Source organism: Microtus oregoni, unplaced genomic scaffold (genome assembly GCF_018167655.1).
Source record: "Microtus oregoni isolate MIOR12 unplaced genomic scaffold, Mior012 000102F_ref0000329, whole genome shotgun sequence".
NCBI lineage: Eukaryota > Metazoa > Chordata > Mammalia > Rodentia > Cricetidae > Microtus > Microtus oregoni.
The window spans coordinates 1,930,001-1,942,500 of NW_024544716.1; the positions used below are offsets into that span (position 1 = coordinate 1,930,001).

Genomic DNA, 12,500 nt, shown 5'->3' on the forward strand with positions numbered 1-12,500 from the left:
GTTTTAAGATATTTTATAGTTATGATATTTAGATAATTGGCCAAGAAAAAAGATAGTTTGTTAAGATTGTCGTGATGTTGGTAACCGTGAAGGAACTTATGAGTCTCAATAAATATGTCCAGTTCAGTGGAAAGTACAAACTCAGTTAAAACAAAACAACGCAAGAGGGAATATCTTTTCAGTGAAATCACTTCCTTTTCTTAATCAAAAGATGACAATCGGGGCCTTAGAACGCCCATCTGCATGGCACCATGCTGCAGCTCTTTTCTAGAAGCGACATCTCCTTTTTCTCCCGAGGGATGCATGGTGACCCTTCACTGCTCCACAGGGGTTCAGAACACGACCTCAGGACACGTCGGCCAGCCCCCCCCCCCCCCCCCCCCCGTCTCTTTGTGCAGTGGGCAATCTGCACAGATTCTTTTTTTTTTCTTTTTCAATGTTGAAGAACTTATGCAGAGCTAGGATTTGGACCTCCCCCACTTTTTTTTTTTTTTTTTTGGTCTTTAAACCGCCCGAAAATGGTATTAATCAAAAACAATAACTCCTTTTAACTTTCTAAAGTGCTCTGAAGGAAAGTATGGAATAATCTGTGTGTGGGCCACAAATGTGGAGAATGCAAACATTTCACAATAAACATCTTAAATGAAAGTCCCTGGCAAGATAGGCTGGAAGATAGGACATGCTGGGTTAATTAATGCATACTCATAAAAATAAACCTCACTTTTAAGATTCGACCAATAAAAATCATTAGCATATTTGGGTCGGATGACTTTGTGTATATGTTCAACTTCCCCATGGCACATTGTCCTCTTGAAGCCTAAGAACAGATTTCAACTTCAAGTCAGAACTCCCCTCCCATCGGCCCTTTGTGTTCCCGACACAGCGATAGGATGATTTATTCTGGTTTTATCTATAATACCTGCAATTGATCTACAGGCGATGGGATTAAATTTATCACTTTAGATGTATAAATCATAGTTAGATCACCCAAAAAAATGTTTGGTTGCATAAAAATTCCTATTGTTTGCTGATGACACACAGTGTTTGCTTTTCATTATAATCAAATTACTAGCGTACATAATTTTCACCCCAAGATGCTTTTTTTGGGTTTTGCTCTCTTAAATTGAATCATCTCAGCCTATTCACAAATTCCATCTTTAAAAACCTTCTCTTTCTTGAAATCACATATTCAAACAAACATTGACACTGGGGTTGTGGACTGTGTACTGCTCTGGAGTTTTGCTAAATCGGGAATCATAGAAAATTTCTAAGTCTCCATGCAGTATGGAAGATCCTGGCTTTATGTCATGTGGTTTGAAGACGCCCAGCTCCATGGGCCTCTTCTATGAAGAGCAAGCCGTCAAATCTAACTCATCTTTAAAAAACTGAAATTAGAATTCATAAACTCTCCCGAAGTTGTAACTACCTAGACAGAGAAATTCCGCACCTCTAGTGCCACGTCTCAAATCCTTAGGAAAATAAAAACAACCTGAGAAAAATTATTGAAGAGAAATAAGAAAAAACCTCCAGCCTGACTTTAATTTTATCCAACTTTATTGGCAGCTTACTTTGAGCAAATGTGTAATAAAGTTACTACGCAGAACAATGGAAAGAAATGAGGAAAAACGGTTTTCGTTGTTTTCTTATCCTGTTTGTGTTAATAAATACCAAGGAGCGGTAAATATCTGAATACATAATCCGGGCATCTGTAAGGCCAGGATTGGCAACAGGACTGCAGCCTCAGTAGCCATGCCATAATTGGTCAGTTCTGTAGGTGGTCAGGCACTGTCCTGTCCGTGCAGGGCTCCCCAGGGACTGCTGCCCTGTCCCTTTTGCTCTCCCTGACTCCCGTGGGGACAGACTTGTGCCCCTCCAAGCCCTTCTATGGTTAGATCATTCCAACTGGCCTGGACAAGACAAGCAGCCACGGTTAAGGAGAGCGCTTTTCCTGGGGACATTTCCTGCAGCATTTGCAAGCTGGAGGGTTGTGGGGATTGTAAACACTTACTCTCATACCCTCATTTTGTGCCAGAGACTCAACATTGCCTATTTTAGAGACTGTGTGTTTATGATACAAAACAAACGTCGGCGTGGCGTGTGTGTATATTTGTCCGAAGCCACACCTAGTGGTCCCTGGGGTGGGAGCATGTCCTTCCACCAATAGCCAAGCTCTGTGTACTGACCTTCCCGTGCCTGCTCACTACCTCAGGTCACCAGGGCTGCCCTTGGGTCCAGGGATGACTGCAGGAAGGTGTCTACTCTGAGAAGACCCCATCCACAGCTGGGCTGCTGACTGGGAGCCCTCCAAAGAATCCAAGGTCCCCCATGCAGCAAGCTTCAAACTTGAGTGTGCATGTGTGGATGTGAGCACAAGTCCCTGGGGTTTTTGAGTGAGTTCTGACTTGTGGGTAGCTGAGGGGTGAGTAGGCATTGTAAGCAGCCTTTTAACATGTGTATGTGTGAGTGTCTCTAGGAGTATGTGCCTGCGGGTGAAGGTGGCTGTGGAAGCCAGAAAAAGGCATCAGATCCTCCGGAGCTGCAGTGACAGGGGACAGTGAGCCACGTGATGCGAATGGCAGGAATGAAAGTGGGTCCCCTGGGAAAGCAGCAAGTGTCCTTAACTGCCAAGCCATCCCTCTGGCCACTGAACAGACTTTTAGATATGTTATGTGGGAGACAGGCCAGCTGCGATTTGAATGTGGTTGCGTGTGTCCCACAGGGGTCACGTGTTAGGAACTTGGTACTCTGTTATAGTAATACTGAGAGGCGATGGAACCTTTAAGAGGCGGAGCTTGCAGGGTGCTACCCTTGGAAGAGATGGAGATAAGCTCCCTTGGAAGTCTGAGCTCCTGGGATAGGAGTGGTTATAGGAGTAAGCCTACAGGGTGGAGATATGTCTCAGTTGTAGAATGCTTGTTGACCACATGCAAGGCCCTGGGCTCAATTGCTCCCACTGCAAGTACAAATAATGGTAATAATAGCAACAAATGAATGAATAACAAATAAAAATAGTTCCAGCCCAGACTACATGAGACGCTCTCATAAAACCAAAGGAAACCAAAGGAAGGAAGCTTGGCCCTGTAAAATGCTCTCTTGCGATCCATTTGGGTACCGTTCCCTCTCGAGTGTTCTTGCCACTTGCCGTGAGGTCCTCTCCAGACCTGAGCAAATGCTAGTCTCCAGAATCTTCAGAATGATGAGCTAGATCACACCTGAGGTAGTTTGAATGTATTTGACCTCCAAAGCTCAGAGGGAGAGGCTCTTTCGGGAGGTGTGGCCTCATTGAAGTAGGCGAGGCCTCTTTGAAGGAAGTGTGTCACTATGAGGTTAGGCTTTGAGGTCTCTCTTGCTTAAGCTTAGATGTAGCCAGCACCATGCCTGCCTGCAGGCTACCATGCTTCCTGCCATGATGAGAATTAACTGTACCTCTGAACTGTTAGCAGGCCACCACAATTGAATATTTTCCTTTAGAGGAGTTGCCATGATGATGGTAGACACCATAGGAAATTCACAGCAATAGAAACCCTAAGATATACCTCTTTTCTTTAACGGTAGTGGACCTAATTTATTGTGTTATAGTAAACTATCTATCCTTGGAGAAGCTAGGCTGCTTTGGATAAGATGCAAGCTTCTGCAGCCCCTGAAATTTCAGTCACTGAATTCTGGGCTGCATGTCGGGAAACAGCAAGAGGCTGGCTGATACTGGCTTCAGTATTTTTAAGGTAACAGATTGAAGTGAGAGTTGGGATGACCACAAGTAGGAAAGGTTGGTGGAAATGGGCCAGAGCCTTATTGTGAGCTTCAGAGGACACAAAGTATTGTAGAGGCGACTCTAGGGTGGGGTACTTCCAATTAGGTCACAAGGGCATTATCACCATCCACCCAGACCTCATGCTGGCATCTCCATGTGCCTGTTTCTTCCCTCCCTCCTGGGTACTAGTGGTGGACCTTGTACTTTGGGTGTTGTTGGCTTTGCCTGTCCATCATTGTGTCAGCGCTGAGCCTGGAAGCTGAGCACTGGAGGCCATTACTGTGTGAGTCGCCTGCTGGCTTAGGACAAAGTGAGGAAGGCATTTGTTCTCCAAGGATGGGCCCATGGGAGTCTTGGGAATTCCCCCCCTCCCCCCGCTAGAAACTCTCTGGACACTCTTGAATTCAGTTATGCTATTGAGCAGTTAGGAAACTGAAGGCAAGTGGAAGGTATGGATTCCCGATCTCAGATGGTAAATTATGTCCAGCTAGGCGATGACCAAGTGTCCTGGTTCCTTAGCCCTGTGGCCTTGTCACTGCTCATGTAAATGAGACTCTACCAGTCAACATTCAGTGTGCGACACTAGCTAGATGAACCATTCTAGAACACCTCCTAGGTTATCTTTTTGTCTGAGAATATCGGCAGCAATAGTAGCTGTTGTTTGTGTACTGGGCCCATTATTGTTTTTAGTGAACTGATTCTCTCAGTCTAAGCCATTCTTATAACCATCACCCCATCTTACAGGGGAGGAAATGGGCTAAAAGAGGCTATTGAGCAATCAAGGTCCACAGTCAGTGGTACGGGAGGATTTAATGCTTAACCACTTACCTAGTATTGGTGCTTGCTTCTTCCCTTCCTGGCTGTTTCTCCACTGCCTACTGTTTCCATGTTCCTCTCTGGATATATTTCTGCCTGTTTACTTACATAGTTGGGAGCAGCATATGGACTATTGTTTATGGCAATTCTATATCAAATGAAACAGACTGGTTTCGGGAATTCCATCGGTCAGTTTGAGAGAACCTTAATTAGTCCTTGGTGCAGGCTTGAGTAGATGCCCCCACAGGGTGAAAGTAGTATGCAAATGACCTTTGAGAACATGGATGCTGCATCACTAGGCGTGGTCCCATAGCCTGCATGTGGCCATGCCTCCCTGTGCCCTATCTTGGACAGAGAACTCAGAATAGGTCTGGGCTGTGGCTTGTGAGAACTCACAAGTACACTATGCCGAACTAAATCATGTGATGTGAAATTTCCTGCATGTAAAAGTTTATTTCTTCCGTGGACTGGTTTGAGATTCCTCAGGAGAGCAGCGCAGGAGTTTGGTCCACGATGAAAGACACTCTCTACGGAGACACCTCTTGCGGCGGCTCTCTCCCCTACTCTCACTGTCTCCCATTCCCATTCTCAGCAGCACTGCTCTCCTTCTCCAGTCTCTCCTTCCGTCTAAGGTCCTGTCATGTTCATGTTTGCCCCATGTGCTGTTTCTATGCCGTGCTCTTCCTCCCACCGTGAAGCCCCTCCCTACGGGGAATTTAGGTGTCAGCTTTAGTTTTAAGACTGGTTACTTCAGCCTTCTTTCACTTCTTTCTTAACATGATACAAATGTAGGCTACACTTTCTTGGTCAAGATAAAACAGAAGGAATTGGGACCGCGCCATGGTTCTGCAGTGAGGGATTCCCCAGGTCCTTGTTTTTATCCTGGAAGCTGGTTTCTCATAGCATCTTCTAGACAGGCTTATGGGAGAGTATTGGGTGTTTCTTCTTCCCAGTATGCATAGAGGGCAGAGGCTAATTACCTGCCACTGACCGAGCAAGGGTGACAGTGAGGACAGTAAGCTCAGGAAATCTCTGGTCTCCCTCAGTGCCATGGCTGGAGGCAACACGGGCCTGGTTTCCAGCATAAACAAATCATTGGCAGGGTTGCAAACAAAGGCGTAGTGGTGAGTTGGAGTCGAAAGACTGTTTTTGTGGGAAGACTAGAGAATGTCTCATTGAAGTTCCCTGAAATCTGTGCCGTGTTGCTTGGGCCCAGTAGAGATCAATAGCCATGCTTGAACGTGACACCATGTTTTCAATGCGTGACTCCTTCCACACCCACGCTACTAAGACCACTGTCACAAAGTGAGTGTCACCAAACGTCACGAAGGCTCCGGCGCCAGTAGTTCACAAACTACCTTCCACAGTAATGCAAGGGTTCCAAGGAGAAGCTTTGGAAGCCAAGAGAAAGGGACAAAGAAACAAGGTCCCTCTTGTGGACTTTTGTGGAGTTAAGTATCCCCTCATCAGCTCCTTGTAGAAAGAGCTCTGCCACTAGACGATTCTGAGAACCCACAAATATAGATCAAGTTCTTGGTTCCACACGCAGGAAACCAGGTTTGGCCATAGAGTAAAGAATCACATGTGTTGGCTCTGTATAGCCAGGTTAGAGCAGTGCCTTTGGTCACATCAGTGAGACTGGGATAGAAGAAATGAAATAGAAACTTAAATGGAAGGTCCTTATCCTGGTGCCTTGCTTCAGGTAGCCTGGAACATCCAGAACTTTGGAGAGATGGATGCCCATGTGGGACTAAGCTCACCATGGGTAGGAGACCCAAAGTTCCCATAACAGAACTGCTTGGCAATGGCCAGCAATGCTGACCAGTAGTTGAGCAGCTGCTTCATGTAGAGCCTGAGCTTAAGCTCTTAGATATGTTATCTCCACACTATATTTAATTTTATCAAAGCCAGAGATTGGAGCCAGAAACTAGTATGTGCTGAGCAGGAGCCTTTAGTTCCCAGTGACACGCCAGCCCTATTATCTCTGTTTTACCGGTAGAGACATGGAGATGGCAATGAGACTGCTGGTATTCATGCTGGAGCTTGCTGGACTGTGTGCTGGACCAGTGCTCCCATCCTCCTAACCAGGAATAGGAAGATGATTTCCTGGGAGTATACTGAGTTAAGAAGTTCATCAATAGAAGCTCCTTATGGGAGGCTTAGATGAATAGGACTATCTTATTTTTTGTCTTCTTTCTTATCCATACACCATGATCTGTAGAGAATCCTATTGGGTGAAACCTAACTCCTGACAGGGACTCACGCAGAGGCTATGCTTGTCATATTTTCTCTCGTGTTGCACATCAGCTCTTTGGGTGGGCATGATAGAGGCATCTGTGCATATATTTGTTTATTAAAAGCCCATTGACAAGGCTCTCACTTGCCTACCATACACAAGATCCTGGATTCCATCCCTAGCACTGAGAACAACAATAATAAAAGAATCTGTGGATCTAGTAATACTCCTAGATTCCTTCGTAAGTCATTTCTTAATTTGTATATGCATTTACTCATTAATCCATACACTTACTAATTTTTAATTCCTTCCATCATTATTCTAGCTCTCTCTTCGTTCATTCGTTCATGTCTTTAGGTATTCGTTTACTTACGTATTTAGTCACATGAGCACCGTGGGGGCATTCTTTTGTCCGTTCCTTTATTCATTCATTCATTTAATGAATCATCCACTTTGAAATGAATTACAGCCTTTGTGTAATAATTAAAGTAGGGTAGATTCTGGATGGGGTGCACACGAAGTTGCATAGATAGTGCCAGGACTTGAGAGATACCTTTTGGCCCATGATAAATAGAAATTAAATTTATCTACTGTGATATAGAAATTGAATGTCACTCATTGGCTGGAGTCTCCTCCCCCAGTTCTTCAACTATGTGGAACTATAGTCCTGTTTGAGCCTCTCCAACAGGCCGTCTTGTATAGTCTGGGGCCATCTTTGGGTTGTTCTAGAAGTGGAGAACTATCTGAGTCTCTCTTTACCCACCAAGGAAGCAATCTGTGGTTGTGGTAAGTGGAAAGGAATGCATGTAGACAGTCACATGAGGGTCCCCACATAGAGGGGCAAGAGTCACAGCGAAATGCATAGTGGGGAAAAAAGTATCACCATGGGCCAAGGTGGATTGGGGATCTTCATCTTCCCTGCTGGCAGAAACTTCCATCCAGTTGTTTTGAAATTCAGGGACATGGGAATAGAGGTCATGTAGAAGGAATACCACCATGTCTCTTTCCCCAGCTGAGATAGGCATTTGAAAGCTCAAGGATTAAAGGTGAAGTTAAATTTCTAGTAATAGTAATAATGATGGCCAGGCAGGCTGAGAGTGAGGGCATTTTATACTGGGACACAATATAACTGGAGTAGGGTCTTCATCCTCTAGGAAACGAAAGAGGACTAGAGAGATCTTAAGCATCGAGTCCTGCGTTCTCACTTTCATGTTACCGTTGAACATAATACTCGACAGAAACAACTTAAAAAATGAGAGATTATTTTTGGCTCACAGTTTTAAAGGGTTTCGGTCCATCATGATGAGGAAGGCTTGATAGACAGATAAGTTCATGGCACGGGCAGTAGGCACAAAGACTGTTCATATCATGGCAGACCAGGGAGCAGAGGAAACAGAAACCTAGTGCCATTTAACCTTCAAAGCCTTTCTTCACAATGACTGGCCACCAGCTATGTCCTATCTCCTAAAGCTCCTTCCGTAACCTTCAAAAAGAGTACCACCAGCCAGGGACCAAGCACACAAAACAGCAACTTCTGGAGGATATTTTGGATTTAATATTTCATCTCATATGAACTTTCCTTGCTCTGGGTGACTCCCATACACTCATGAGCTCTTCTTGCTTACAGAGAGACTCCCGGGATTTTTTGGATAAGTATTACACCAACCAATGACTGTCACACATGGCATGAGGCTCCTCTTGGTTCCAGATGATGTCTTTGTCCTCAACCACCCTGTGAATGATGCCATTCCCTGCATGAAGGTTGTGGGTACTCAGCTGGAAAGCACTGCTGTCCACCCGAGATTGTAGTTGACTCCCATGGTGCACTCAGGCACCCAAACCCTAAGAAGTCTAGATGGCTTATTTTACCTGTGATTCAGAACCCCACCCACCTTTAATCTCAACTCATGACCAATGGGAAGAGTTCTTACTGCATGCTGGTACCCTAGGTAACCAGTGCACACAATTGAGAAGGACCAGAGGAAGAAGCATGCATAGCACTCCATCCACCACAGCCCCCACCCCGGCCCTCAACATCCCAGCCTTGGTTCGGTCTGTTACTTTAGCTGCTTGGTTTAAAATACACAGCTATAAACACTCAGGACAACCAGCCGTATATGGCCGGATGTAATATTAATTTCTTTCCTGGTTTGTCTGTGAAAGAGTCAACCATATAAATCACTGTAAGCCATGAAGACAGAAAGTGAAATCACATCTTCATATGGACGAGTATAACATGTTACCTTTTGACTCCAAGTAGCATCATGCATGGTCAACTCAAAGTCTTTGTGTGAGACTTGATTTTGGCTAAGTGAGGCAGGTAGAAGCCCCCTTTCCATATTGGAGCAGAGCCTTGGATTTATCTATGGCGTATCCCTGGCGAGCCTGGTGTCTGCTGGACAGTGTCCCCGCAATGCCATTTTTCATGACTTGTTTAATTAACAACCATTTTTGACCTCGGCTTTTTATGAAAGTGTTGCTATTCTCTTCTGCTAAATTATGTCTAATGAACATATTTGCATGTTATCAGATATAGCAATATATCATTTCAAATTTGAGCGTTTAAGCCTACATCACTCAAAACAGCTTTTGTGGATTAGTAAGCAGGTGAAATCAAAAATCTCATTTCATATCTGACATTAATAACTTTCGGGGGAGTGAGCATTGACATTCATGTCTGGACCAGAATAGAGCCCAATGTCCTAGAAATACAAGGGCAACACACAAACCTACTCACTAGATAGGAAAATAAATCACACATAATGCAGAATTTCTACCTTACATGTTAATTAATGTGTGCAATCAATTACTGATGTTACAATATGAGAAAGAAACTGGTGGGGAAAGGGGTAATAAAAAATACCTATAGATTTATCTGCTGCTTTTTTCTATTTAAACAAATAGTCTTCAAGCCCGTGAATGCTGTGTTGAGGCATGCTTGGAATAATAAGCATCATAAAATCTAATCAGATTTATAAGAGGAATTGATTGTTGTGGCAGGAGGAGAGGGTGGAAAATAAGCTGAAATTTAAGTGTTAATTTTTATGCTAATCCACAGTGGCTTCATATGAAGCAATTTTGTTCTGTGCCACAAATATAAAATTGTCCCTTGCAGAGAAATGTCAGCTTGCTAGACCTGAAAGCAGTAATTTATTAGGTATGTTTCTATTAGTATGTGTCACAGTTGTTAGCAGGCTATACACACAATGGCGCTTCATACTTATCCTCTAAGTCTGAGAATGTTTCAGCTCAGTGGCTGGAACGTGGGGCATTAATGCATTATCATATGCGGGGTGGTCTGTGCCCTGTGGACAAAAGGCTATTTAATACAATTTAATGTCATTCTGAGAAGAAGTGGAAAAATAAAGACGGGGAATAAAATGGCATCTGTGAGTTTCACAGGGCACTCATGCACAAACCCTCAGTTTAAGAGGTATGACATTTCTGCCAAGAAAAAGAATAAAAACTGGGGCATTTTTTTTATAACCTGTTCCCCACTGCAGTATTTCCTAAATGCTATTAAGTGATCGATTTACACGGCCACATGATGATGTCACCCATAAGAAGGGGAATGCAGATGACAGCAAAATACTCCTGACAGTGACCTTGTTTCTGAATCCCTGGAACCCTGTCAGCTTTGCTTCCAGTATATGGTTTCAAAGAATGTACTTTTTTGGACAATATCTAGTTACTGGGTAGTGAATTAATAGAGTTAAGGGTTCTGATGCAATTCACATATAGGTCAATTACATGCGCCAACATCTGCTCTGTCACGATCATTTGCATATAGCATTCATATGTTAATGATGCCTCTTTTTACTCAAGTAATATATTTTAAAAACAAGATTTGCATATCAGTTTGGATCAGTATATTACAAGCAATTTATCATTTTCTCCTTCTTGTTATGATTTGAAGAACAATATCTTGAATGATGGCTGCTATATTTGAGCACGGCTCTGATTTATCCAAGGAGCCCCTCGGTGGGAAAGCTTCCATTCTAAAGCTGCTTAAAGCCTTATAAATCAATAATGACACAGATGGACTGCTGATAATCTATTTAGAATGCCTGATAGCAAATATTGCCGTACAGACGATTAGAGGGGTAACCATTTTAGCAGAGTCCTGCCTGCCTCTACGAATGGCAAGTTTGCACAGCAGCAACGAAAAAGAAGTGCCTGTACCCTGACTTGGGATCAGACCTTTTCCTGGCAGGGTCTGGCTACGCCGAGGGGGAGACCTGGGGAGAAGAACAAAGGCACTTCCCGTTCCTGCCAATATAATCATATCAGTCCCTGTTTCTTTAACAAAACAGGACCTCTTAATGGAATTGTGTCTTCAGGTGTAAATAGCTTTAAAAGCCGCTTCTCGGGTCCTCTCTGCCCCGATACAGCGCAAGGAGTGAGAAAATAAAGTGGAGGTTGTCAAAAGTGGCAGCTGTTCGGAATCCTGATAAATATAAGCTCTTATTGATCTGATGGAAATAAAGGATCCCAGTGCTAGGCAGTATTTAGCTTCTTGTCTACGACGCGTCACCGGTGGCCTTGCGTGGGGATAGATTTCCATTCTCATACTCTGGATTTGATTTCATCTTTAACCTTTGTAGCCGAGTTTCCTTGACCTCAGAGTGTGGCTGTGATTTCCCGAATTTGTTACATTTTGCTTTACATGGTTTCTTTCTCTATCTCCTTTTCTGTTTGTGACAGGGAGCGCGGGGACACCTTTCCGGCAATCCTATAGCGCCTGGATCCGGTGCGTCTTTTCTGGGGATATATTCTTACTAGACTGACAGTCCTTAAGTCAAGCATGCAGTGAGGGTGTTAAGGTAAGTCTCACCCTGTTAAAGCTGTCTGCCCGCCCAGGCAGCCCTCACTTCTTCCTGCTTTGCCCTGTTGGCTTCACACAAATCCAATTCAAGCTAACCACTCTGCACCCCAGCCAAGTCTCCAGGGATACAAGTGGAGGCGCCTGCACCCACCCAGCAAACCCGGGGCTGTGGCCCCTGGGGACCTGCGAGCCTTTGTGGTTTGGGTGGTGGTGGTTTGAAACAAAAGGATTCCGAAGAACAATGTTCTATTTTCTCGCGGTGCTTCACCCCAGTGTTGTGTTTTCCACCCCGTGGCTTAATTCCTTTCTGGAATTTTCTTCTGGGGTAGAGATGAAGCTCTAGCTCGAAATCCCGAAGAGCTGTGCGCGTTTTCTGGTTCCAAGAAAAGTGCTGCTGTTATTTTGAGTAGTTTTGATACAGCCAAATCAAAGTGAAGATTCGAAATGGCTTTTCTGGAAGCTGAAGTCATAAATTATTCTGCACCGCGATTCTTTCCGATAGCGAAACCCGTACCTCTTTGCCTGACACTGCAGGGAGGGAAAGTGAAAGTTAAAACTAAAATGAAACATTTAAATCTTGGCTGTTGAGGAAAGCGCAGATAGACATCAAGGCCAGTCAATAGAGACTCCTACCAATTAGACTTGCACGGATATCATCCCATATTGGCTTATTAGCAATTGCTTGGGTTCAGGGTTCCGGGATTAAGAATGTGAAAGGCCAGGCCGGGGGGAATACAAGGAATTACCAACCTATGAAAAGCCAGGTCTGGGGGACTCCCTCATATGCGGGGACAGGTGGATGGTGGCATCAAGGCCCTGTGATTCTTGCCGGAGGAAAATGTCTACAGTGAGAAGGTTGGAAGTTTTCCCTG

At 44.3% G+C, this 12,500-nt stretch overlaps 1 protein-coding gene across 3 annotated transcripts in view; it reads left to right on the plus strand.

Moving 5' to 3' along the window:
* Znf536 (zinc finger protein 536) overlaps positions 1-12,500 on the plus strand; it is a 452,253-nt gene that overhangs the window by 114,331 nt on the left and 325,422 nt on the right. For all 3 annotated transcript variants that reach the window (XM_041644849.1, XM_041644851.1, XM_041644850.1), the window contains one exon: positions 11,508-11,626. The gene's annotated coding sequence lies outside the window, so the exon portion shown is untranslated. The remainder of the gene's footprint in view (positions 1-11,507; positions 11,627-12,500) is intronic.